General features: G+C 40.4%; 1 protein-coding gene across 1 annotated transcript in view; it reads right to left on the minus strand.

Moving 5' to 3' along the window:
- NPAS3 (neuronal PAS domain protein 3) overlaps positions 1–27,895 on the minus strand; it is a 981,309-nt gene that overhangs the window by 151,083 nt on the left and 802,331 nt on the right. The gene's annotated exons all lie outside the window — the stretch shown is intronic.

Consider the following 27,895-nt stretch of genomic DNA (forward strand, 5'->3'; position numbering starts at 1 on the left):
AAACCAACAGAAGAACAAAAACTACATCTTGGTTGAGAAAGGCTGGGGGTGGGTGGGAAGAGAGGGACGAAAACTTATCAAAAGTAAAATTGGATTAAGAGTCAATCAAAGTCCAACTGTGAATTTATCATTTCAATGAATTTCAATGAATGGTTTAAAATCTGTTTGAAATCTATTTGAAAATGAATATGTAATAATATAGACATAGCTCTTTTTCAAAGCTAGTATTGTCAGATGTATTCTGAGCATTATAATTCATGAACAGAGTAGATGACTATTTGAAAAGTATTAAAATGAGCTGACTTTTCAATACAAGTGTCTTCACAATAAGTTTTTCTATTCTGGGCAATTCAGAAATGTAGACAATTGTGCTAGAAAAATAATATGTATTGTAATATTCATTGTACAGTAGTAGTGTAGTAAGTGGCAATTCTGGACATTACAAGAGACACAAGGATTATTTTCTGTGATTGCACAGAGAATACTTGGATTTCTTGTGAAGCTTTTGCATTGGAAATGAGATTCATCAGTCTGATCGGGGCAGGGTTAGAGCCCTTAGCAACATGCTTATTTTGTAGAAGGTCACTCAATAATAACTTCCTCTGCCCTCCAAGCTTATTAAGACTGACTGGCATATATTAATGAAAACACCTGATTCTCCAACCATAAAACCCAGACAAAGACTTTATTTTAATATTAAGGAAGGAACCCTTAATTAGCAGGGTTTCAAAAATGTCAGCTTCTTCTATTAGCTGTTCTGGCCCATCAAAGCCATAATCCCTACTGTCAAATTTCATCACATGATAGACAGTTTGCTGGTTGTCTTTTTTTTTTTTTTAACTGATCATACTGACTGAAGCTTTAAAAATTTTTTTATTTTGCCATCACATTTAACAACTCATTGTGCATTTGCCTGTTACACTCTTGATTTTACTGCTTTCAAAGAGTCTTAGCAGCACATGTCAACTCAAAAGGTTGGAGGGGGGACACTGCAGAAACACAAGTATTACATGTCAATACATATGCATTCTTAGACGTGTAATTAAGGACTCCTGGAAGACCTGGGCTTGCTTATATTGATTGCCTTCCTGAGTATGTAAATGTGCTGTCCGGAAAACACAGACAAATAAAACAGTCTCATAGATAATTTCCCATTTTTGATGTGTCAAGGAGAAGGGGGCAAACTCTGAGGAAGAGCACCCCCACCCCGATTTTTAAAATAAACATTTATCCCTATTAACCCTTAGCATACCTGACTGTTGCAAAGAATTCACTACAGCATCTACGGCTTTGCCTTGCCCTTCAGAAACAGGAAAAAAAAAAAAAAACCCAGCAGGACAGAATAAATACATAGCTCTTAAAGTATTTGTGTTTTAATCTGATTCAAAACATTCACTGTTGATTAAATCCTTTTGCAAACGGAAAATTTCATACTATCCATACCAAGAGGAAGACAAATAGGAATGAAAAAATAAAAACAAAGATGACTCAAGGATTTTGTGGGCAACTTTTGTGAGGACTCAACTGTGCCTCTTTCTTTATCCATGAAGAACACGAAAGCTTCAAGAATAAACTTTCAGTGTTTCGGAATAAGTTATGACAGATAAGAGCTGGAGAACCAATTGATGCAAATGGCTTTGACCTGGTAGAGGTCTCTTAACTGCTAGAGACTGGTAAGCTCTGAACCATTCTTTTTGATGAGAATCAGGAATTCATCAGAGAATAAAATGTGTTTTCTGAGTTCACCCTTTTGGCATTGCTGAAGTCTTGGGCCAACTGCATCCCTTTTTGTTAGCACCCAGGTATTTATTTTCCCTCTTTTTACTTTTTTTTTCCTCTTAGACTCTAGGACAGAAAGGCCATCCTTCTTGTAATTTTGCATATCCTTTGCTTATCCCATCCATTTCTTCCATGGGGAACAACCCAACTTCTCTCTGAGCCCCAGGAGAGCGGCCTGGCAGCAGCTGGGGTGATCTCAAGCCCCAATGCAAGATGCTCAGGTGTTCTCATTTAGAGCTGCTCACTTGGCTCCTATATACCTGGGAGGAAGTCTTTGTGTTTCTACCATTGACCATCCCTTCCATCCTCTCAGGATCTACCGTATTGTCTCAACAATGCAACATAATCATGGACACAAAACAAAGCCAGGTAATCCCAATTTTAAGTCACTTATGAGTCTTTATTGCTCTCCAGTGATAATGTTTCCTACGATGAAATAAACATTGTGTAAGGTGTGTTTATCTGGTTGAATTTACAGCTAGCCCTTCCACACTATTTAATGGCTGTGGGTGACTGTGCACAAGTATTATTAAGTCTCTTGTTCTGATTTGAATTATACCACTTAGAAATGAAGTTTTAAGAGTGACGGATGTCTGCTTTTTCTGCTGAACATTTAAAAAGGCACCTCCTAGGAGAGCCTGACAAACAAGGGACATTTCCTGGACTAGAAACATTTAATTAGTTATTTGGGATAGGCAGGTCCAGTTTTATGGCTAAAAGTACAGGCTAAGTGGGCTATGTTCCAGAAGGGTTTCTAATATTTACTTTTAGGTAATCCTAATGGAGAGAACTGGTTATAAATGCAGACTCTAGAGGCAGATGACCTGGAATCTAAATTATAATCCCTTTTAGCAAGTACTCTACTTTTCCTTAACTACAAAAAGTAAAGATAATAATGGTTACCCACATTACTGTAGTCACAATTAAATTAGATAGTGCATGCAGTGTGCCACACGAAGCACAGAGCATATATTTTGTGATCAGCAAATATAACTATATTTTTTAAAACTCAACTTTTATTATAGTGCTTTACAATGCTGTGTTAGTCTCTAGCAAAGTGAATCTGTTGTACGTATACACATATCCCCTCTTTTTTGGGTTTCCTTCCCACTTAGGTCACCACAGAGCACTGAGTGGAGTTTCCTGTGCTATGCAGTATGTTCTCATTAGCTAGCTCCTTTATCCACAATATGAATGGTGTGTATGTGGCCATTCCTCCCACCCTGCCTTCACTCTTTTTATCCACACATTTGTTCTCTATGTCTGTGGCTGTATTTCTGGCTTTGCAAATAAGATCACCTACACCGTTTTTCTAGATTTCACATATGTGTGTTAATATGTAACTTTTGTTTCGCTTTCTGACCTACTTCACTCTGTGTAACACACTCTAGGTAATTGTACATTAAGCCACTGGCTTGTAAGCTTTCTGGAGGCAGAAGCCATGTGTGTCTAATTTACTGCTACAATCCCTGATAAATAGTAGGGGTTCTATACCTATTAATCAAATGAATGAATAAATGGGCAAGTGAGCTGATCCAGAAGGGTGTGTTAACTGTTCGAGGTTCCAGAGTAATATGGTGGCTTATTAATTATATTCATCCTTCCATTCATTGTATTAATAGAAATACAAGTTTGGGCTATTCAATCTGATCTGCTGGAATTTAAAATCAAAAGTGTAGCACAACCATTATGATCTCAACAAAATCGCCGGGTTTGATTCAGAAGCACATTAGTAAACTGCAGCAAGTAGGGATGATCTTAAGTCTCACGTTAAACAGGAAGGTAGGTACCCTAGACCTTTCCGGGTTCAGGCATCCTTTGAAACTGATGCAAAGAATGGTCTCCTTCCCCAGCTTTTCCCTGACACAGCAGATAACTTGAGGGAATTCACAGATATTTGGAGCCCACTCCGGACCCCAGGTGAAGAAGTCCCTGGGATTCTTCTGAGACATCACACTATTACTTTCCAGCTATAGCAGCTCATTGTGTGTTTTCCCTGCTTTTGGTCTTTCAAAAAGGCTTAGCTTGAAAAACAGTATTTTATTGTTAAAAGTTGTGTGAAAACCGCAGTCCTAGACTTGTTGCCAAACTGCAGTACTCAGGGGGTATATGAAACTAGTTTTCAAACAGAAGAAAAGAACAGAAAAAAGGAGATACTGTAATGTAAAAGGCACAATAAGAACTACTGGTTTAAAGCATTAATTAGCCTGGGAAGCTAAAGTATATTTTTCTTACCCCCTCTGCTGTCACCACTGATTTTTGGAATGAGGGTAGACAAGTCACTGCACTTTTTTTCTCTCTCCATTTTTTTAACTTGTTATCTTTAAGAGACAGGCTTTGCTTCTTATGACAATAGAGGATGCATTAGAAAACACGGGCAAAATAGTCTAAGTACATAGAAATTCCCTTCAGTTTATACAATGTCTTCTTATGTAAGAGTGGAAGCCTCAGAGGTGAAAGAAATAGTGACAAAGGAGCTCATGCAAGCCTTGCTGCCCTTTTAGGTTGTGAAACAGAAGCAGTGTAGCTGGCATCCCAGAAATGGCTAACTAAGGTTTGTAGGAACTTTGAGGAGTTTGCACTTGGAGTAGGAGATAATATTAACAGCTGGTTGGAAAAGTCAGTATTTCACTTCCTGCAGTCAGCCTGACATCCCTGACCTGGAACGGGGTGTTCGTCATCAAGATGCAGGTTCCGCCAACTCTCCACTGTAAAGGAAATGCTATTATCTTTTTACATAATGCAAATAATTAATGCTTGTGTACTTGGATAATTCTATGTGAAAAATGATTCTGTGGAGACTATACTTGCCATTAGCAGCCAGATTAGGGTTGAATCACCAAGAACTGGGTCTCAGTTCAGTTCAGTTCAGTTCAGTCGCTCAGTCGTGTCCGACTCTCCACGACCCCATGAATCACATCACGCCAGGCCTCCCTGTCCATCACCAACTCCCGGAGTTCACTCAAACTCATGTCCATCGAGTTGGTGATGCCATCCAGCCATCTCATTCTCTGTTGTCCCCGTCTCCTCCCGCCCCCAATCCCTCCCAGCATCAGAGTCTTTTCCAGTGAGTCAACTCGTCGCATGAGGTGGCCAAAGTATTGGAGTTTCAGCTTTAGCATCAGTCCTTCCAATGAACCCCCAGGATTGATCTCCTTTAGAATGGACTGGTTGGATCTCCTTGCAGTCCAAGGGACTCTCAAGAGTCTTCTCCAGCACCACAGTTCAAAAGCATCAATTCTTCAGTGATCAGCTTTCTTCACATCCAACTCTCACATCCATACATGACCACGGGAAAAACCATAGCCTTGACTAGACGGACCTTGGTTATACAGCAGATGATTCAGAATATACATATGCTTTAAAGAATTCTTTTCCATTATAGTTTATTACAGGATATTGAATATAGTTTCTTGTGCTATACAGTAGGACTCTGTTGTCTATCCATTCTATATATAAGGGTTTCTGTCTGCTAATTCCAAACTCCCACTCCATCCCTGCCCCACTTGGCAACCAAAAGCCTGTTCTCCATTTCTATGAGTCTGTTTCTGTTTTGTAGATAGGTTCATTTGTGTCATATTTTAAATTCCACACATAAGTGATGTCATACGGTATTCGTCTTTCTCTTTCTGACTTACTTCACTTGGTATAATTATCTCTAAGTCCATCCATGTTGCTGCAAATGGCATTATTTCATTCTTTATGACTGAGTACTATTCCATGGTATATATGTACCATATTTTCTTATTCATTCATCTGTTGATGGATGTTGAGATATTTTTCCTTGTCTTGGCAGCTGAATAGAGCTGATGTAAACATTGAGGTGAATGTGTGTTTTTGAATTATAGTTTTGTCTGGATATATGCCCAGAAGTGGGATTACTAGATCACAAGGAAGGCAATTCTACTTTTAGTTCTCTGAGGAATCTCCATACTGTGTTCCATACTGGTTCACCAACTTGCATTCCCACCAACAGTGTGGGAGGGTTCCCTTTTCTTAGAATGCAGGCTTCTTTATGTCTGGATGGTAGTAATATCTTATTCATTTTTAGAGTTCCCAAGATACCTAGCAGTGTGCTCCATCAATATTTGTTGATTTGATTAAGTGGATGATCTCAAAATGTTTTCTCTTCCATTGCCTCTCTCATCCCCGGACTCCGGGGCTGTGATCGGTAGGTCAGCCTGCGTCCTGGGAGGCAGAACCCTGGGGGCTGCCAGTCTCACAACCAGGGTGGGAAACTGGTTCTGCCTCCCATGTCAGTGCTCTGCTTTGTTCGAGATACAGCTTTCACTGGAGGCAGAGTTGCATTCTGACTTTGGAAAGGGCAAGGTTTGAATCCCTGCTTTGTCAATTTTTGTGTGACTCTGAAGAGTTACTCAACCTTTTCTAGCCTCTTTTTCTCACCTGTAAAATGGAGATTTTATGGCTTACTCTTTGGGCTTTTGAGATGACTCATGTGCTTAGCCTATAATAAGCAGTTAATAAATGGTAACTATAATAATAACAACAATACTTATTTTTACCCATCTGTACTCTTTTGCCCTGAATCAGATTGGTAAGAGAAACCATTATTTGCCACACGGTTAGTACATTACTTCACAAATTATTTAGAAATTCCCCGAACTCCTAATCTTATGTTTTCAAGGTATCTCAACTGCAATCTCCTTCAAGTACATCCAGTTTTGAAAACAGTCTGATTAAGCAGTGGGAATATGATATGCTTATTTTGGGCCTTATTAACATAGCAGTACAACTAGGGATGGAGCAGGGGTGGGGGCAGAACCATCCAGTGAGAACACTCCTGGCCTCAGAAGGTAGACTGTATTCTCAGGAAGGGGTCTTATAATTTATTCTTGCTCAGAGTGAAGGAAAAGAGGTAATATTTGTTTTCAAACACCTAGAAAACTGGATGCAAAAGGCAGCTCTTTTATCCCAATCCGTGTGTTTTTGAGACCATGGGGTGAAATGTTGAGACTTGCTACCTTGGAGAGGCACAAGGAGGATTAAATAGGGACCCTTTGAAGCTTTGTGCTCTTCAAAAAAGGCAGCTACAGAAAAAGCAAAAGCAGACAACAGTAACGAACAAAGAAACAAAACGGAAAAGGATTCCCCTGGTTTCCTGAGTCACCTACATCCTTTCCTAGGTTGTTAATGTCTTCAGTCCTACTGGCATTTGCACAGTTTCCAGTAGTATAAACACAGCTCTTGCTCAATCACTGTATTTTAGTCAGATCTTTGGATTTTCACATATTAAGACAAGAATATTGTAAGTGTGCTATTAACTGTTTATATGGATTTCCTTCCACCAGTTGGCAGGAGGCACGTCTACCCTTTTGCTTAAAAGATTCACAAAGACACATGCATAGTCAGATTTATCTGGGGAAAGCAAAAGAGTTGAGTTGCCTTGCTATAAAACAGATAATGCAAAATGAAATAAAGGTATAGGAAAAACAGCTGTGTTCTTTTTTATTTCATATTATTTTTTAAAGCTGAACTGGCCTCAGGATGTATTTGGGAAAATTCAGACCCAGACCTGAGATAAGAAAAGAACACTTTGCAGACAGCCAGGAGACCTGGGTTCCAGGCTGAGCTCTGAGGTTAATTCATGGTGTGACTGTGTGTGTGTGTGTGTAGGTATTAATTCCCTCTAGGTTCTGTATGTCCATGTGTAGAAAGAAGTGACTGAATGAAAAAACAGTAGTCTATCTATTCTGCTTTTTTGAACTTTATCTTCCTCATCTGTGAAATGGAGTCATTGTGTTGACCTTATAAAGTGTTTTTTGGACTAAATAAGATTGTGTGTGTAAATCACCCATGGCATCTTGAGCAGAGCATGTGTCCTCAGAAAGTTCTAGCCTTCTTCCTTTCTCCCATTTTAATTTTCCTTCCATTTAGAACACTTTAGGGTAATCTGGACTGTGTCCTGCTCTTCATTAGCATAGTTATCGAATAAAGCTGTGATTGCAAGGGATACACCTGGTCTCCATCCCTGTGAGTAACTTGGCTCATGATTTTCAGAATCTAGGGTCAAACCGACTCTCATCTTTTCAGTGCTGAAAGAAGCCCCATATAAATCATTTGAAATATAAATATTTATTCATCAACAGTTGGCGAGTCAGCAGCGTGGTGTGGTGTGTACACATTTTGATAGCAGATGGTTTGTATATTTTAAGCTTAAAATAAAAACTCAACAATAAAGACAAAGATACTAAGTACTGTCTAAAAGTTTAAATGCCCTTTTATCGTTGGAATGTGGCTTCACTTAGAACTGTAAAGTCCAAATCTTTGGGAATTAAAAAACAAAAACTAACCATCCCTTCTTTTTTTTTTTTTCCACCATTAGAAAAGGTTATGACATGAAAGGTGTAGCTGGACTCCCAGAGGGAGAATGGACATTTGTCTAAAATGTAAAGAGGACTTTAACATTGGCAAATTCAGGGCCGATGTAGCAGAATTAACATGATGTCAATTTTTCTTTGTGTCTGTAACAATTTCCTATTATCCTGATAAGTGGCTAGCCATTTCACTTCTTTTATTGATATAGCTGTGAAAAAGAATTAGATTTCAACACTTATGTAGCTGAGATTAATTGATTGATTAGATTATTAATTAAATATTCCATTAAATTTTCTTTTGAAAAAAAAAATGGCATAGTATTGTGGATTCCCTAAGGTTATTTTCCCCCCCTAACCCATGGAAGAATAAACAAGGAAATGCATAACTAAACATTGTATCTTATCTTGTGAGAGATAATTAAGCAAGCAGATGCAGTGCTATGCAGAAAATTTACTCACTGTTGGCTGTCTTACAAGACTATACATATCCCGTACAAGGTGAAGAAACTTAGCTCCTTTGTGAACAAGCCACAGAAATCGGTGAGCTGCTAGGAAAATTATTTGGGTATCACACAGCTAGGCACATCTATGTCTACACAATAACCGCCTATTTTAGTTGGGAATGAAATGGTTTACCTAAAACTTCCAATCGTGCAGTGTTGCAGGGATCTGTGGAAAAATAAAAACAGCAAGTGGCCTTTCAGGTAACCCATAATTAAAAGCAATTTTGAGCTGTCTTTTCAGGGAACCTACCCAGGGGAAGTATTTGCTACCTGTTTGACCTTCACGATTGAGAGTCCTTGGCGGTGTCAACGACCCTCTGAACTGAATTCAAAACTAATCTCTGACAGAAAAAGAGAAACAGAATTCATGCAAATCATATTAATTCCAACATTTCCCCAGTGAGCTGGGTATAAACTACAGCCTAATTAAATATTTTTTAACGATGTGAGTAATTTTTGCCAAGGGGCGGATTCAGGGGAAAATTTAATATGAGATCACAAAAGCTGTTCCCAGCGTTGATTCTGTAAATTAATGACTATCTGCCTTATGATAAAAACATGCTGCCAAGAATGAAAATGAAGTCGGCAAAGCGTGCTCTATTTGTCTAACAACCAAATATATAGAATGCAAAACTTTAAAGGCAATGGGAAATTTCCACTGTGTGTGCGCGATAGATTCAGGATAAAGATGCACCATGCTGACAACCCAATAAGCAGCTTTCAGGCATTGTCAGCAATATGGGGCCATTTTTAGGTAGTCATTGTCAGGGTCCAAGGACATATTTTAAAGCAGCTAGTTAGTTAAACAATTATATGCAACTCATTTCCAAAAGAGATTTGAGGTGGTTCACAGCAAGAGACACATGCACTGCAACAGGAAAGCCAGAAGGGAGGGTCAGAAATCCAGGGAGAGCAAGTTCTCAATTATTTGGTACAAATGTTGCCAGCATTACCGCTCCATGGATTCCTTCCTCCGACTGACCATTTCCACACCCCATCTTGATCCTCAGGGCAGTTCATTCTGGAAAGCTGAATTGGATTGCTCTCCAAGGTCATGGGGGTGAAAAATGGTGGTGAATACAGCAATCAAGGGGATGAAGTCAACACAGCCCTGGGCAGCTTACTGCATCTAAATCTATAAATGGCAGTAGACAAAGGCTGGCCTGGTAGATAAGCCTGTTCTTGTCTGCTGAGGACCAATCTGAGAAGGGAGCCTCTTCCCTTGTGTTCAAACTCCTGTTTTTAGGAAACAGTTTGACAAAAAAGCAACTTGGCATATGTTGCAGAAAAGCAAGGCATGGTGCCTGCATCTGAGCCAGGGAACAGTCCCTAGTCTCACCTCGCTTTGTGAGGGCAACCTGCTTCTAATGACTCCTGTAGCTAACACCCAGAAGTTGCCGGAGGTCCCCTGTGACGGATGACTTGGGCTCTGCTGGCCCCTGGTCATTAGGACAGCCCATCACAAGGGTTTTAGGAGCTGTATTTATTTAAATTTCTGTCGGTGCCTAGCGATGGAGATTGAATTTACAGTCTTTCAATTAGAAGGTCATCTGTGCTAACTAGTGCACCACTGCCTCATTATAATCATAAAATTAGTGAGAAAAGACTGGCATGAGTAATATGAAGATGCCAGTTTCAAAGGTGAATAGGTGCGACTTGCTGGGTTACAGCCGAAGGGACTGCAACTGCATATCCTCTGTCAGTAAACATTCCTGAGTCGAGCAAAGCGGAGTCCTTGAAACCCATTATGACAAACTACAAGGACTGGGGGATACTTTTATGAGAATACAGCCAAATACACTTAGTGACTATATTTACTGAAAGAGATGTTTTACCTATTCACACACAAATTTTCCTTGCAGATGAAACATGAATAAAAGTCTCATGAACATCTCCAAAGCTTAGCTTTTGATCTTTAACCATTTTTTGTCAAAAACCTGAGTTGATCAGTAGTAAGCAATTCAAAGTGAGACAAAAACGGTGTGGGGAGGGCTGAGACATAGGCTATTGGAGGAGGCTGCCATGACCAACCTCATCGCTTTAAACTTAAAATAACTGTTTTGAGGTGGATGCTGTCAACTGGGGAGGGGGGGCTACTTAATTAGTATTCTTGTGTACTAGAAATGATACCTTAACGCTGAAGAAAGGGAAATAAACCATCAAAAACAGCTTAATCTAGAATTAATAGGGAAGAAACAGTGAATACTTGTTGAGCATTTACATATATCAGTGCTTTTATATCAATTTTCTGATCTAATTCTCATAAGGACACTGTGAGAAGGGGTTATTATCCTTACTGCACAGAAGAGGCAGCAGAGGTGTGCAGACAAGGCACAATTCTGCTGTCACCTGGGAGTAAACGACAGATTTGGGCTAAAGACCCAGATCTGATCTCAAAGGTCATACTCGTTTTCTTACAGAGTATGTGTTCTAATCCTGTTAAATTAACTGAAATGGTGCTTATTTAAAAAAAAATATTTTAATTGATTGATGATTGCCTTACAATATTGGTTGATTTCTGTCACACATCAACATGAATTAACCACAGGTGTACATATGTCCGCTCCCTCTTGAATCTTCCTCCCACCTCCCGCCCATTCCCACCCCTCTAGGTTATTACAGAGCCCCGGTTTGAGTTCCCTGAGTCATACAGCAGATTCCCATTGGCTGTCTACTTACGTATGTTAGTATACATGCTTCCATGCTGCTCTCTGCATTCATCTCACCCTCTCCTTCCTCCTCTACCCGCCCTTGTCCATAAGTCTCTTCTCTATGTCTGCATCCCCACAGATGCTCTGTGAGCAGGTTCATCAGTACCATCCTTCTAGATTCCATATATATGCATGAATATACAATATTTGTTTTTCTCTTTATGACTTACTCTGTGTAATAGGCTCTAGGTCCATCCACCTCATTAGAACTGACTTAAATGCATTCCTTTTTATGGCTGAGTCGTATTCCACTGTATATATGTACCACAGCCTCTTTGTCCATTCATCGGAGATGGTGCTTATTTTAAGTACATCTCAATTTCCCTAACCTGAGGAGGGAGTTTTGAGGTTTTTTTTTTTTTTTTTTTAATATGAACTTAATTTAAGGAACTGGATCCAAGGAGAAGAGAATGCTTTAACTGAAATCAGTACTCACTGCCCACCCAGTCCAGGTGAGGCGTGGTCTGTCCGAGGTGTGAGGGAGCCAGAATGAGTAGGACAGAAACCTGCTCCCTCACTGACGAATGATCACGTAGCCAAGGCAGCCGACAGCCGGCCCCACGGTGGGGGCTAAACACGTGCTCTGAGGGGAGGCAGAAAGATGGCGTGAGTGGTTACATCCTGCACCTGGGCGAAAAGAACAATGACAAGGCATTATAGTGCAGGCTGTAGAAGGTGTGATGGTTTCTGCACAGGTGCTGGCCTTGGGAACAAAGTCAAAAAGAGGCAGAGAGATGCGTGCAGGCTGGCTGGCTTAGAAAGAAGAGGGAGTGGCCGCCGTCTTGCCCAGCTCCTTTGGCATTCCTCTGGGCTTTCTCGCATTCTTTACCCAAGCCTCACTCCCTCCCTTTCTTCCTCTCTTCTGGTTCCACATGGCATGGGCCTGGCAGCAAGGAGCCAGCACAGAGAGAGGGGAAGAAAGGGAATGATTTTCTCCATCCTGAGTCCCCCTGGAAAGGACTGGCCATCTGATAGTGGGGGCAGGAAGATCGTCGGGGGATTTCCTTTATTCTGCAGCCCGAGTGCAGGGGCCTTGCAGAGGGCTGTGCTCAGAGGAGGGGAAGATCAGAGGTGAAAGCGAAGAATACTGTGCATGTGGAACGGTGACAGATCACTTGTAACGAAGGCCGGATGACCCTCCAAAGCTCGGCGTGCACCAGAGCCTCCCTCTAATTAAAGATAATCCAGAATTATCATGCTTAATTATTTTCAGAGGTTTCTCTGAGGTGTTTTTTTTTTTTGTCTCACTTGGGATGAGGGGTATGTCTAGTCAAAACAGGCAGACTGATTTACATCCAGGAAACAAACTTCAGGAGCCGGGCTCCATCTTGCTTCAGCAGCATCTCAATGGTGCTCTCTCTCTAGGCAGCCAGGATTCCAGGTCCATCTTCCACGTCTCCTGCTTGGGTCAACGTAGGATATTCCTTACCTGCAATAGGGTAAGGAATTACCTTACTTTTCCTTACCTCTGTTCTCTTCTAATAAGTTGCTGCTGTTAAAATCTGTAACAGTTTGTTTTGCTTGCAGAGGTTTCTTAAAGTGAGGGCTGAAGATCACCTGTTTGTGGGTGGAAAAATGCAGAACCGTATGGCCTTCTTAACAACACATCCCTGGTCCCATCCACAGAAATCAGTCAGGATGTGTTGGGATGGAGGCAAGAAATCTGCATTAAATTTTGTCTTTTCTTAAATTGAAGGATAGTTGCTGTACAATTATGTAGGTTACAGGTGTAGTAATTCACAGTTTTTACACATTTCTTTTATAATAATTATGAAACATTGACTATGTGCCTTGTGTTGTACAGTATACCCTTGTAGCTTATTTTATACCTAATAGTTTGCACCTTTCTCTTCTACCCCTATCTTGCCCCTCCTTCCTTCCCTCCCCCCACTGGTAACCGCTGCTGCTAAGTTGCTTCAGTCGTGTCCGACTCTGTGCGACCCCATGGACTGCAGCCCACCAGGCTCCTCCATCCATGGGATTTTCCATGCAAGAGTACTGGAGTGGGGTGTCATTGCCTTCTCCGCTAGTTTGTTGTATTTTTAGACTCCACCTCTAAGTGATATCATACAATATTTGTCTTTCTGACTTATTTCATACATCAGAATACCCTCCAAGTTCATCTATGTTGTTGCAAAAGGCAAAATTTCTTTTTATGGCTGAGTGGTATTCCGCTGTGTATGTTCATACACTGCAATCTTCTTCATTCATTCCTGTGTTGATGAACACTTAGCTTGCTTCCATATCTTGGCAATTGTAAATAATACTGCTAGGACTACTGGGGTGCATCTATCTTTTGGAAGTTTTTCAGATATATACTCAGGAGTAGAATTGCTGGGCCATATGATAGTTCTATTTTTAGAGTCTTGTGAAACCCCCATACTGTTTTCCACAGTGGCTGCACCAATTTACATCCCCACCAGTGTCCGAGGGACCCCCTTTCTGCACATCCTCACCAACATTTGTTATTTGTTGTATTTTTAATGATGGCCATTCTGACAGGTGTGAGGTGGTACCTCATTGTGGTTTTGATTTGCATTTCCCTGATGATTAGCGATGTTGAGCATCTTTTCACATGCCTGCTGGCCATGTGCATTTTCTCTTTGGAAAAATGTCTGTTCCATTCATCTGCCAGTTTTTTAACTGAGTTATTTTTTTGGATGTTGAGTTGTATGAGCTATTAATATATGTTGGATATTAATACCTTATTGGTCATTTCATTTGCAAATATTTTCTTCCATTCAGTAGGTTACTTTTTGTTTTGTTGATGGTTTCCTTTGCTGTGCAAATGCTTTCAAGTTCAATTATGTCCCATTTGTTTATTTCATTTTAAACAAGAATCCTATGGTGGTCATCTCCACATTAAGGTCTGAAAGACTTTGGTTGGGTGGCTTAAGCTTACCAGAGAATTCTTCCTTTAAAGACCTGTACCTTGCTTCCTCTTGCCCTCGACGTGGCACCAACCCACTCAAATCTGGCTTCTCTGGCGGCCATCAGTCCACTTTGAACACCTCATCATTTCTATCACTGTCCCAATGCCCAGTTCGTCATTTTCTTTGTTGCACACAGTCTGTTTCTTATGCTCTTCTGGGTCGATTCTTGTTTCTTCCAAATCATCTCCCTTCCCGCTGTTGCTCTTTCTCCCCACCACATAACCACTGACATCAGTATATTTCCCCGTTTCTTCTTATTGCTTCAGCTCAGTTCAGTTCAGTCACTCAGTCATGTCCGACTCTTTGCGACCCCATGAATCACAGCACGCCAGGCCTCCCTGTCCATCACCAACTCCCGGAGTTCACTCAAACTCATGTCCATCGAGTCAATTGCTTACCACATAATTATTAAAATTTAGCTTATTTCTTCTACTTCATGAAACTTTCCTTACTCAGGGACTAAGAAATAAACTTCAAAGTATATCTGATAGAATAACAACCAACACAATCGCTTTCAGTGATGTTTACAAAACAATTCTTTGGCCAAGGCCTATAATAAAAATAACAGTGCCTATATCTCTATCTTGTTTTATACACTTGCTACAACACCATCCTGTTGGAATCCCAGATAGATTTAATTAGATTATGAATGGTTCTTTGCCCTGTACAACTCTCTTTGGCATAAGGCTGCTTGGCTTTTCAATGTCATTTTCTCTGGAGCTAGTTCTGTTGGCTGGCAGGGTGAAATCACCTTTTTGAGGTGAGAACATCTGGCCAGCTACTTTAAGTGCCATGTTTCTAGTAAACAACCATGTGCATGGGTAATGGAGACCATAAAGTTGCTTTGTTCAGGTGTTAATTCTGCACAGGTATTTACTACTTCTTGGACAGGCAGTATACACAGAGAGGTTCTCAGCATTTTGGGTGCTGCCTTCAGTTCAGTTCGCTCAGTCGTGTCCGACTCTCCGCGACCCCATGAATCACAGCACGCTAGGCCTCCCTGTCCATCACCAACTCCCAGAGTTCACTCAAACTCATGTCCACAGAGTCGGTGATGCCATCCAGCCATCTCATTCTCTGTCGTCCCCGTCTCCTCCCGCCCCCAACCTTTCCCAGCATCAGAGTCTTTTCCAGTGAGTCAACTCGTCGCATGAGGTGGCCAAAGTATTGCAGTTTCAGCTTTAGCATCAGTCCTTCCAATGAACACCCAGGATTGATCTCCTTTAAAATGGACTGGTTGGATCTCCTTGCAGTACAAGGGACTCTCATGAGTCTTCTCCAGCACCACAGTTCAAAAGCATCAATTCTTCGGCGATCAGCTTTCTTCACAGTCCAACTCTCACATGCATACGTGACCACGGGAAAAACCATAGCCTTGACTAGACGGACCTTGGTTGGCAAAGTAATGTCTCTGCTTTTTAATATACTATCAAGGTTGGTCATAACTTTCCTTCCAAGGAGTAAGCAAGAGAGCCCAAAAGGAGTCATTACCTTTATAAGGTGCCTCTCTCCACTCCCCAATTTTAACTTCATGAGAACCCAGCATTTTTCCAGGATGAGTTTCTCTGCAGAGAAACCATAAGGCAAGGGCACTCCCAATTACCACCTGTTCACCTAGGATTCTGGGGCCAGTACCAGATCCTAGCATGCTCCTTGGCACCAGTGCTGTGTTGACAATTCAGAGGAAATTCAGAGCAGAGGCAATGGCAGTTGAGATTCTAGAAGGCTTAATTTATGATGATGGACGATGAGGCTAAATAAAGAGTGGTTTGTAAAAATGACCACTGAAGAGCAAAGCAGGATAACTATCTTCCTATATACATGGGGGTCATCTGAGGGTACCGCTTCCCTTCTGAGCTTGGCTTCATGCAAGTGCTGGGATGTGCTCAAATCTGTGCCAACCCAGGGGTAGAATCTCTTTGTGCTGTCCCCATACATGGATAGAGGGGCTTGGCGGGCTACAGCCATAGGGTCGCAAAGAGTCAGAAACAATGGAAGCAGCTTAGCATGCACGCATGAACCAAACTATGGCACTTCCTCAGCAGGTACAAAATACATACTCACTTAGAACTCTACCAATTGGGTCTTTAAAGATGATTGTTTTCACTTTTTACTGGATTTCCAAAAAGCCTTCCTTTCTAGAGTTTAATATTAAGAAACATGTTTTCATTGAAAAATGTTTTAAAACATTAAATAGGTTAGAGAGAGTTCATGCAGAAAATATTTTCAAACAGCCATATGATTGGAAAAACATACACTTTTTTGTGTATGCAGTATTCCTTGGACCTAAATTTTCAATGGACCTAAAACTTACCTTCAGTTTGAAATTTGATGATATTCACAACAGAAAGCTGGTCACACCCATGATCTCAGTTTCAATTATTTTTAGAGTTGGAAGACAGTCCTCAGATAAATTTACCTCTGTAAGTTTGCTTCCTGGTGGGTTCAGCAAAAGCATCTTTCTTTCCCTTCTCTATAGACTCTTAAGCCTTTTTGTAACCTGGGGGCAAAGTAAAACTGAGAGGACTGAGAAAAAAGGGTGGCAGGGGAGGTAAGTAGGTTTTCAAAAGATGGTCTTCAGTGACTGTAAATTAATGAACCCATCTTTCTAATCTGAAGCCACAGAATTATTTTTTGAAGGTAATTTCAAAGGGAGTTAGCAAAATATTTGTACAATGGGATTGTTGTTTAAATGGACATCTATCTATATAGGTTCAGTTATGTTTATCTTGGTATGGTGAGTTTTAGAACTTAAAAAAATAGTTTATGGAAGGAAAAAGCAGTGATGGCCAAAATCAACAATATAAGAACAACAACAGTATAAGACTTGGGATGGAAAGGTGACACTTTGATTCAGGACTGAGCTCACTCCACAGTGCTTCTGAGTCTGGCTTAAACCACAACTTGAAGGCATCCTTGACACCGTGAAATAACAATGTAGTGCCGAGTCAGAGGGCGAAATGTTCAGTATAAACAGGAGTTGTTTCATACATTTAAAATTAAATTGGTTCAAGGTGAAACAATTGGTGTTAATGAGATGGTAGTTCAGGGAAGAATAAAGACTTGGTCACTCAACAGAATGACCAACAACTAGATCTTGACTGCTTTTATTTGTTTCAGGGGAAATACAGCAAGAAACAAAAGGCAGCATAAATGTATCAAGGGCTGATCAAGTGACCCTAATATACTTCAAAGATGTTGATCTAAAGTATTACTAAAGGAAGTCTTCCTGTTTTCATGACCCTGATCTGATATAGGCATTCCTTTCACTGTTTAGCCAGAAAAAGAGACTGTAGGGACTAAGAAGATATAATGTATTAAATGGGTTGACTGCATGATTTCCTTACTGTGCTACTCTATTTGATGCATCTGAGAAGGATTTATGCTTTACAGGTACTTAAGACTATATAGTTCATTAAGCAAGTTAGTCTGTAGTCATTTATATCACATAGCTGGTCATAAGGACATAAACATTGCCTCCATGAGAAAATAATACACTTCTATATCATTTTGTTCAACAACACCTTTTTCCCCAAAGTATTCAAGACCGTTACTGCAAGGACAGTTCAAATTGTGAGGACAGCTTATCCTGCAAAATAGCGTCCCCTTGTTGACATCACAATGTATGCACGGGGATAGCAATAATCCTTTCCACATGGAGTGGGTATGAAAACAGCAAGTACAATGGGGAAGGAAATGGCAACCCACTCCAGTACTCTTGCCTGGAAAATCCCATGGACGGAGGAGTCTGGTGGGCTGCAGTCCATGGGGTCGCTAAGAGTTGGACACGACTGAGCGACTTCACTTTCACTTTTCACTTTCATGCATTGGAGAAGGTAATGGCAACCCACTCCAGTGTTCTTGCCTGGAGAATCCCAGGGACGGGGGAGCCTGGTGGGCTGCCGTCTATGGGGTCGCACAGAGTCGGACACGACTGAAGCAACTTAGCAGACTTAGCAGTAGCAGTCTAACTGCAGGATCTGCTGCTGCTGTTGAATCCACACCTGTGCCTGAGTCCCTGTATCCAGAGAGGTCACATGAATGCCATGAAAATGCTAAAATGGTGATCTTATAAATAAGGCTATGCTCACATTTTTCTGTGCATCAAGAATTGCTAACATGTGAATAAATAACTGAGTGGCGATGAGTACTGCCCTGCTAGCCCAAAGGCATAAAAGACCACCTACAAAGACATTTCAAGTTGTTCGAGGAGATATTTGGTAAGGAGGGAATGTAGTTATCATAGAATCTTCATGTTTTGATAATTTGATACAGGAAGAGATAGAACACTTCTTTAGTAAGAAATCTATGTCTTATGCAAGCCATGATTCACTGAGAGATCATGTGATTACATACAGCTTATTTCTATAGTTTATAATTACTCAAACATAAAGTACATAGAGAGTAGAAGGCAGAACTATTACTAAACTATTTTGATAACTTTAGTCAGATCAATCGGTCATCTGCACAGACATCTACTTAGTTGGCAAAATGAATGGCAAATATACAAAAATTGTGGAGTTGAATAGTCTGACTCAAGGTTATGGATAGACTGTTGGAGATCCAGTCTTAACCAAGAGAAGTTAAAGCTAAGTCTAATGGAGATATTCTGATAGATGCATTTCCCCTACCCCCTTGTATATATATAATAATATTTACATACTGAATAAAATGATGTCCATGACACAGGTAATTTTGTTTCCTCTCTTTTTAATAAATGGAAAAGCAGGATGGTTCTCTATTCTCGGCTTTGCCTGGCTGAATTCTGTCTGTACTTTGGGTCTCAGCTGAAATGTTTTTTCCCCGCAGAAAACTCTTACGACTAGCTTAGTGCTTCCTCTTCAGTTCAGTTCAGTTCAGTCGCTCAGTTGTGTCCAACTCTGCGACCCCATGAATCACAGCACGCCAGGACTCCCTGTCCATCACCAACTCCTGGAGTTCACGCAAACTCATGTCCATCGAGGCAGTGATGCCATCCAGCCATCTCATTCTCTGTCGTCCCCGTCTCCTCCCGCCCCCAATCCCTCCCAGCATCAGAGTCATTTCCAGTGAGTCAACTCGTCGCATGAGGTGGACAAAGTATTGGAGATTCAGTTTCAGCATCAGTCCTTCCAATGAACACCCAGGATTGATCTCCTTTAGAATGGACTGGTTGGATCTCCTTGCAGTCCAAGGGACTCTCAAGAGTCTTCTCCAGCACCACAGTTCAAAAGCATCAATTCTTCAGTGATCAGCTTTCTTCATAGTCCAACTCTCACATCCATACATGACCACTGGAAAAACCATAGCCTTGACTAGACGGACCTTTATTGGCAAAGTCATGTCTCTGCTTTTTAATATACTATCTAGGTTGGTCATAACTTTCCTTCCAAGGAGTAAGCATCTTTTAATTTCATGGCTGCAATCAGCATCTGCAGTGATTTTGGAGCCCCAAAAAATAAAGTCTGCCACTGTTTCCACTGTTTACCCATCTATTTGCCATGAAGTGATGGGACCAGATGCCATGATCTTCATTTTCTGAATGTTGAGCTTCAAGCCAACTTTTTCACTCTCCTCTTTCACTTTCATCAAGAGGCTTTTTAGTTCCTCTATGCCCTAATAGCATTTTCCCCTTTCCTTCATGGCACTAAGCATATACATACTTAATCGTTTTTTGATACTTAACTTCCCTGAAAGCGTATGTATCAATATGTATACTTCATGAGGGCAGGCAATGTCCCTTCTTCTCTACTGCCATGTTTCTAGCTCTTCATGGTATGATGGCCTACTATAAGGTCTGTTTAATGAATGAATGAACTTAGGTCAACTGGCAAGCAAGATGACCCAGCTTTGATCTTCCTCTGCTACACTGATGTTGATGCAATCCTTACAAATAATTGCTTTTAAAATTTTAAGACAGGAAAAGTCTATAGAAAGTGTACTGTAACAAAATGTAACTGTTATCATTGGAAATTTCACACGTCATAGAAGTTAGTTGTTATCTACCAACTTTCAAGAACTTGATCTTGTTTAATAAGGTGAAAAATATCAATAAAATGGTACAAAAGCACATTGTGCCATGACAATATGCACTTAGTCTTTCTTTTTTTTTCCCCCATGGCTGAATTCAGCACGGTGCTCACTTAAATGTGAACTACTAACTTCTAAAACTGGAATTTGAGTCACATGTTTTCATGTGGATTGGAGTTGATTTATATGACAATATTTGTGTGCTAAACATGTATCCTTTTCAGTTCAAAGTCATGATGTTTTAAAAATCTTATTAAGGATTCCAAAATCTGAAAAAAAAAAAAAAAAAGTAGCACCCACTCAGAAGTACCAACAGGCAGAACCCTTGGATTCCTGGATCAAGAGGCTGTTCCATTTCACCAAACTAGGGGTAGGACCAGAAGCAGGAGAGGGAAGGCTGCTGTCCACCCTAAAGCCAAGGAACATGTGCTCTCTGGCGAAAGAGAATATGTGCTTCAGTGGATCCTCTTCCTAGAGCTCCTCCCATACAGATACTTTAGTTCTTCTGCTTGAAGAGAATTTAACTATTGCTTTAAATAACCCAACACAAAACAGAGATGATAAATCCATCATTCTCATAGAATGTTCCAAAATGCTGTTAGACCATGTTTCACTGGTCACAATTCTCCCTTTGTTTTGATGAATTAGATATTGCTACATGGAGCCTGTGGGCTTTATCTTTAATGTGCATGGGAGTAATCTGTTGTGCATGTTAATATGCAATTCCTGAATCTCAGAGATGCTCATTTAGTCACCAACAATGGAGCCATGAAGTCTCCGTAGGTTTTCAAAGTTTCAGGCAGTTTTGAAAAACTAAGTGTTCCTTAAAACTGATCTTAAAATTCCAGGCCTTGCCTTTCAGGTAGTTGACAATCCTTGATATTTCTGAGCTTTTAGTCATTCATCTAGCATTTAGTCTTTCATCTTTTTTCTGGAATGAGCACTTTCTTAATAAAATCTTAAAAATCTCCATGAAGTAAAACAGCACTTAATAAAAGGACCTATTTTGAGATGGAGAAGCTCTGTGTTCTACTTGTATCTGTGTACCCAGCTAAGTGACTTCAGGCAGGGTACTTAACACACCTCAGCATCCTCACGTGTCAAATGAAGATGTCACGTCCTCTCCTGAACCCACTTCAGACTGATGCTATGAAGAAAATAAAAATGAATTGAGGCTAAGAGGACACCACAGAAACTCCAAGGCATGATTCTGACTTACGTCATCACAGCAATGGCTGGTCAGATGAGGAGGATACTGTGCCGTGCTGCTCTCGACACAGGCCAAGTTGCAATGCTTCAAGTTTGGGTTCAAACTATGTGAAAGTAGCACTGCCCCAAACCATGCATTTCAGGCCATTCCTTTTTCTGTGTGTGCCATACTTCTGAACATAAGTTTCATGGCTCATTTACCAAAAGTTACGAGATTTTAGTCAATGTTCAAGGAGTATGTTCACATTTTCAATGGCAAAAGGCACATTTTGATCAATACGTTAATAAATTATGCAAATACTATATACCCGGGTATAATTTTTAATAGAACTGGCACAAGAAAGTCCTCAATGCTGCGAAGTAAGAAGGGGTGACACAAGAAAACCACTGCTTTTTCTTTCACCTTTTAGTCTTGTGATAAATTTGCATACAGCAGAAAATACACCATAAAGATCAAGTATCTCAAGTGGAAATTAAATAAAGCTTTGTCAAACTTGACAGAACCAATCATATACATGAGAAATGACAAGACAAGCAGTCTTTAGGTTAAAAAAATCTTCTCCCCAATTTGCATGTTTTCAAAAATTTACATACATTATTTAAAAACAATGGACTTGAGCTTGAAAAAATTCTACAGACAGCAGAGAGAAAACTTTAACAATTAACTTGGAAGGACAAAAAGGGGAGAATTTCTCCCAGCACACACACTCTTGCCTGATTTTTATCGAGCTCACAAAGCCCCTTTAGATCATCTTAATCCACTGTGGCAAAGTAGCTGAATATGTGATTCAGATTGTCTCAGAAAATTCTGTGCTACCAATCAGCCTTCTGACAGTGCTCTTCTCTTCAACCTTCAGAACCAGTGACAGCAAAGACCAAAAAGCCAACTCACAAAGGAGCTCTAAAATGGCAAACTCCAAGAGCTTACTGCTTAACCCTCAGAACAAAGATTCTTTTTGACACATCCGAATAACTTCTAATCCTAATATTTTAGCAGTGCCGCTAACTTTACACAGTCTCTTGCCCTCTTGCTCCTTTTCTCTATTTTTTTTTTTAATTAAAAAAAAATTTTTTTTTTCCTTTTTCTGAACAGATCAGAACCAGGGTCCTGGTGTTTTACAGCAAAGGGTGTCTGCCTAACAATTACTTTCCCTAGACATGCATAAATATTTAAGTTGACAACTATTCCTGATTTACAGTGCAACTTTATAGCAGATAATACTATCACTGGTTATGAATAACATCATGGTATGCTGCTACAAACTGACAAGACTAATGTGACCACTAAATCAAAACCTCAAATTACAAAGAAAATAGTTCCCAGTCACGAGGGCTGCATTGAGAAGGGAGAGCGGAGATCAGAGCATTAACAAGGCTGATTGATCTATATATGATGAGATGATTACTTATATGAAGATTATTGCGAGAGGAGATGACAAGGCTTATAGATAAAAGCCATTTCTCTGATCCATGGACACTTTTTTGGTTTAAGAGCCTTTTGTAAAGTTACTCAAGATACCTCTGCATCACAGTAAATTTGGCAGCCACAATATTGGCAAACAAAGGACACATCAGTGAGACAGCCATCTGTGAATTCATTTTCTCCATCCATCCCGGCCATTTGGAGAGAAGACCAGAATCACTGGAAGAGAGGTGTGGCCAGGCTTCTCCGGGACCACAAACAATATGCTCCATTGTGACCTTGTAAAGTTTCCCTGCTAATTAAAAAAATAGGTACGCGCTGGTATTCCCCCTGGCAAGCATGAACAATGCAGTTTTTCTTTAATAAAAGACAGGGCAAGTCTGAAATTGCATTTATTTTCCCCCAGCAGTATTCAATAGGGCCTTACTCTGTTCCTGCAGAAATCTAAGTGTCTAGATTGAGATTTTTCAATCTTGTACCTGGACTTAAAAGAAATGATCTATAAACAATCACAAATTGCAAAAGTAACGATTAGTGCCATAAGAAAGATTAAACATTCCTGGGCCATTGTTCTCTCTCCCTTCTGATCCCAGGCCTGCATTCCTCTCTGTCTTCTTATTGAAATCAGTTATCTATTGCCGCTTGCTGAATCTGAATAACGGCTCGCTGCTAGAACATGCCTGGCTTAAAACAATCAATAAACTCTCATTTTCTTTTAACAGTTTAATATTAATCTGGGGGATGGTGGGGAATGGTAAATGTGCCATTACGGCGGCTCTGACCTCCTCTCTAAAGCTAGAGCTCTAAGCAAGAGGATGATGTGAAAAGAAAATGAAGACAGGACACAGCGGGAGATCCGAGATGATCTGTTAATGAAACTTCGGCGCTGCCCTCTGTTTTGATGAGTTCCCATGGTGATCAAATAGAATTATAAATAGGCTTTTGTAGTTGTGGTCAATTTTCTATCTATCGACATGATAAAACAAGACATGACACAATCATACACCATAAATCTCTCACTCTTCCCTGCTGTTGGGAATCGATGAATTATTGAACACAAACTCGAAAAAACAAATGAGAAATTTACTTGGGGTAAAAAACTTTCTGCCAGACAATACGCTCAGTAAACTCTCACCATGGCTGCGTCTACTTTTCCTCCATCTATGCAGTATGAAAAATAAAAAGGCTGATGCCACTGTGTACAATTAGGACCAAGAATTATAACTGTTCATAAGAGAAATGGACGCATCAAAGCTGGGGACAATGGTAATCTATTTTGAATGAAAGGAAATATCAGGAGACTATAGATTGAGGTAAACGCCAAGAAAATTAAGAGTACAGTTGTACTGTATTGACATCACCAGAGGTTTAAATGCAAATATACAGTGGGGAGGGGGGTGCCTGGACCCCCATCAGGAGAAAGATGCCAGAACTAGAGCTAAAAATGAGCTGCAGCTACTCACTCCTACATTGTTCGTAAGCTGAGATACAGTCAAAGGAATCACCTCCCAGTGATAGGCAGTAATATTAATAGTTAGGAGGTGAGTGGTGTCAGATGACAAACTTGAGAGTTAAAACTCACAGTTTCTTTGCCAGATATGCTCAACTATAGAAGCCCTTTGGACACCTATGTGAGGAAACTGACTAGTCTCTGAAGCACTTGATGTTTGGGTTAGTGACCATGCTACTTCTTCATATCTACCTAGAACTATAGTTATGATGGAGAAGGAAGTGGCTACCCACTCCAGTAGTCTTGCCTGGAGAATCCTATGGACAGAGGAGCCTGTCAAGCTGCAGTCCAAGGGGTCGCAAAGAGTCAGACGTGACTGAGCACCTTAGCACAAAGCTTTGAAGGCATAAACATTACAGCAAAGAAATGTGCATTCTTAGGAGTAAGGGACCTTGCTTGATTACTGCAGGGAGGACCAATAAAGGTCTATCACAGCCCAAAGCTTTTGTGCTTCAGAAGTAGCAGATGAGATAAAAAAATGGAAACTAAGGAAAAGTGAGTGATAACCTTTTGTTGGAAAAGCTATCAAACCCACACTTATGGAGATGTCATCTTAAAGGGACTTTCAAGAGTTTTTCCCTTGTTTTTAAAGAAATGCTACACACTAAGTCACTTCAGTTGTGTCCGACTCTTTGTGACTCACAGACTATAGCCCTGCAGGCTCCTCTGTTCATGGGATTCTTCAGGTAGGAATCCTGGAGTGGGCTGCCATGCCCTCCTCCAGGGGATCTTCCCGACCCAGAGATCGAGCCTGCCTCTCTTAGGTCTCCTGCCCTGGCAGTCAGGTTCTTTACCACTAGCGCCATCTGGGAAGCCCTACTAAAGAAACATGTCTGCTGCTGCTGCTAAGTCACTTCAGTCGTGTCCAACTCTGCATGACCCCATAGACGGAAGCCCACCAGGCTCCCCCGTCCCTGGGATTCTCCAGGCAAGAACACTGGAGTGGGTTGTCATTTCCTTCTCCAATGTGTGAAAGTGAAAAGTGAAAGTGAAGTCGCTCAGCCACGTCAGACTCGTAGCGACCCCATGGACTGCAACCCACCAGGCTCCCCTGTACATGGGATTTTCTAGGCAAGAGTACTGTTTAGGAAACTTAGAAACTGAAAAATTATAAAAGATAGTTAAGCATCATTTGTGATCTTATAACCTAGAGAGAACCGCTAATGACCTTTTGGTACATTTCTTCCAGGAATCTTTTCTACAGAGAAACATTTATCTACAAAATGTGACTGGCTCATGTCTGAATATTTGTACAAGTAGATTTTCAACACTTAGAGCAGGAACTTTGTTCTAAATGTTATTCCTCTGATGATACTTCCTCTCCCCACTAATCTCAAAGTATACAGGGTATTGTTTTTATACTTCGCAGGCCTCTGTTACTGCTCGTTGAATACATGAATGAATGAGGCTCTGCCCTTGATTAGCAGATTAATTTTTCATGACTGATTTACCCATAAAATATTATGGTTGAAATCAAATTGAGTTATAAATATTTTTATAAGCTTTTTTCTCTTGGGAACCATTCCTTAAATTTAAGAATTTTTAGTTTCAATTATTTAAAAATCAGCATTGTAAACATTTTTGTAGAGATTCTTTAAACTATGTCAACAGACCAACTAGGTCTAGGAAATGCCAGACCATATTACAAAGGTGAATACTACGTAGTCTTCAAGTAGAGCTTCCAGGAAATTATTATAGACCTCTTGCCTGATAGGGATGATATGATTTGCATTTAGAATCTAGTAAATCTGGTTTACCTGGTGACATTAGTGGTAAAGAACCTGCCTGCCAATGCAGGAGATGTCAGAGATATGGGTTCCCTATGTTGGGAAGATCCCCTGGAGGAAGAAATAGCAACCCACTCCAGTATTCTTGCCTGGAGAATCCCATGGACAGAGCAGCCCAGCAGGCTACAGTCCATAGAGTTGCAAAGAGTCAGACACTATGGAGTCAGACTGAAGCGACTTAGCACGTGTGCAGGTTCAATTGATATTGTTTTCCTTGGGGAGTGGGGATGAAGCAGAAAACAAGAGTCATGTTTGTAAAAATCGTAGTGGCAATTTGAGAACATAATAAACAATAACAAATAGAACCAAAGATGGGGAGGTCTTGGTGTACATTTCACCATTAAATTCCTAAGGGACCTCGGTGAAGTTAGGTACCCTTTCTACTTTCGTCTTTTAAAAATGCCACTTTACAGCTGGTTTTTGAGCATCATGTGAGACAGATTCTGAAAGGATAATTACTGACATTAAAAACTTTATATTCTTGTATAACACTCATCTGGTGACTCACGGAAGAGCATGTCGTGGCAGGGCAATTTAGTTTGGGGACAGCCCCAAACTGTGACTCATGTATCTGAACTCAGAAAGAAAAGGCCATATTCTTGACCAGGAACAAAGAGGAGAATATACACCCTCCAACCCTTCAATCTGTTATCATCATCTTTAGCATGAATTCCCTTCTAGACGCCAGGTTATATAAACTACTAGTAAGTCCTTGGCATTTCAAGAAAAGCTAAGTAAATTATAACTTTCTTTAAAAAAAATTTAGACAACTTCTTTAGGATTATATCATACATGGCAGTTTCAGTGATCATGAATATAAAGCAGAACTAATCATTTTTAAGAGCAGCACAATTCTTGATATTCTATATTTGTTTCCAGCTTCTATTTCTTGAGATTGGCCAAGCCAAACAAGATGATGTATATTTATCCACTTTTGCTGATTCTTGACGCAGTAGGCTTTTTCTCTTACACTTTTTTGTAGAGGAAAAATGGGCTTAAAAGGGTCATACTTAAATCTAGACTGGTAATAGTTACCAGTGTTTCAAAAAGCCTCACTTTAAGGTAGTTTTCCCTAAAAGCGGTCCTAGGGAATCATGCTCTGGGAAGGCCTTGGTGTATTAACCTTTGTGATATATTACATTAGATGGGCCTTGGACACAGGTCTGAGTAGAACAAAACCAAGGTTAAATGGTACAGGGCCCTTCCTAAGTCAAATAACTTCTAAGGAATTTATCAAATATAACTTCTGGAGTGTCATTGGAGAAGTGAAAAATAATACTAGAAGTCATTGTATTCCCTGCTCGAGATTTAGGACAGTTACATTACTTTAAAATATGTCTGTGTTCATGGCTGTCAGAAGAAATCCTAACAAAATCCACACATTTGCCACATCCATTACCACTGTAAAGAATTGCTTTGAAATGCTTGCTCTCACAGTTACACAGCTTCAAACTTCCTCATTTGAGGCTGGACATTTCTAGTCCTGAGCTGAAAGTCTTCACCGAAGAAGCCAAGCACCTACCCAATGCAAAGTTCCCATTGGCAGTGAAACATAATAATAGCCAGTGTGTACTGAGTACTTATGTTTGCCACGTCCAATATGTATTATACACCTGAAATTTAACCCACGGAATAGGATGACATGGCTAGTAATATTATTTTCTCTATATTACAGATGAGAAAACTAAGGAGAGAT

The sequence above is a fragment of the Moschus berezovskii genome, chromosome 21 (genome assembly GCF_049115385.1).
Source record: "Moschus berezovskii isolate FMDL1 chromosome 21, NW_MosBer_1.0, whole genome shotgun sequence".
Taxonomy (NCBI): Eukaryota; Metazoa; Chordata; class Mammalia; order Artiodactyla; family Moschidae; genus Moschus; species Moschus berezovskii.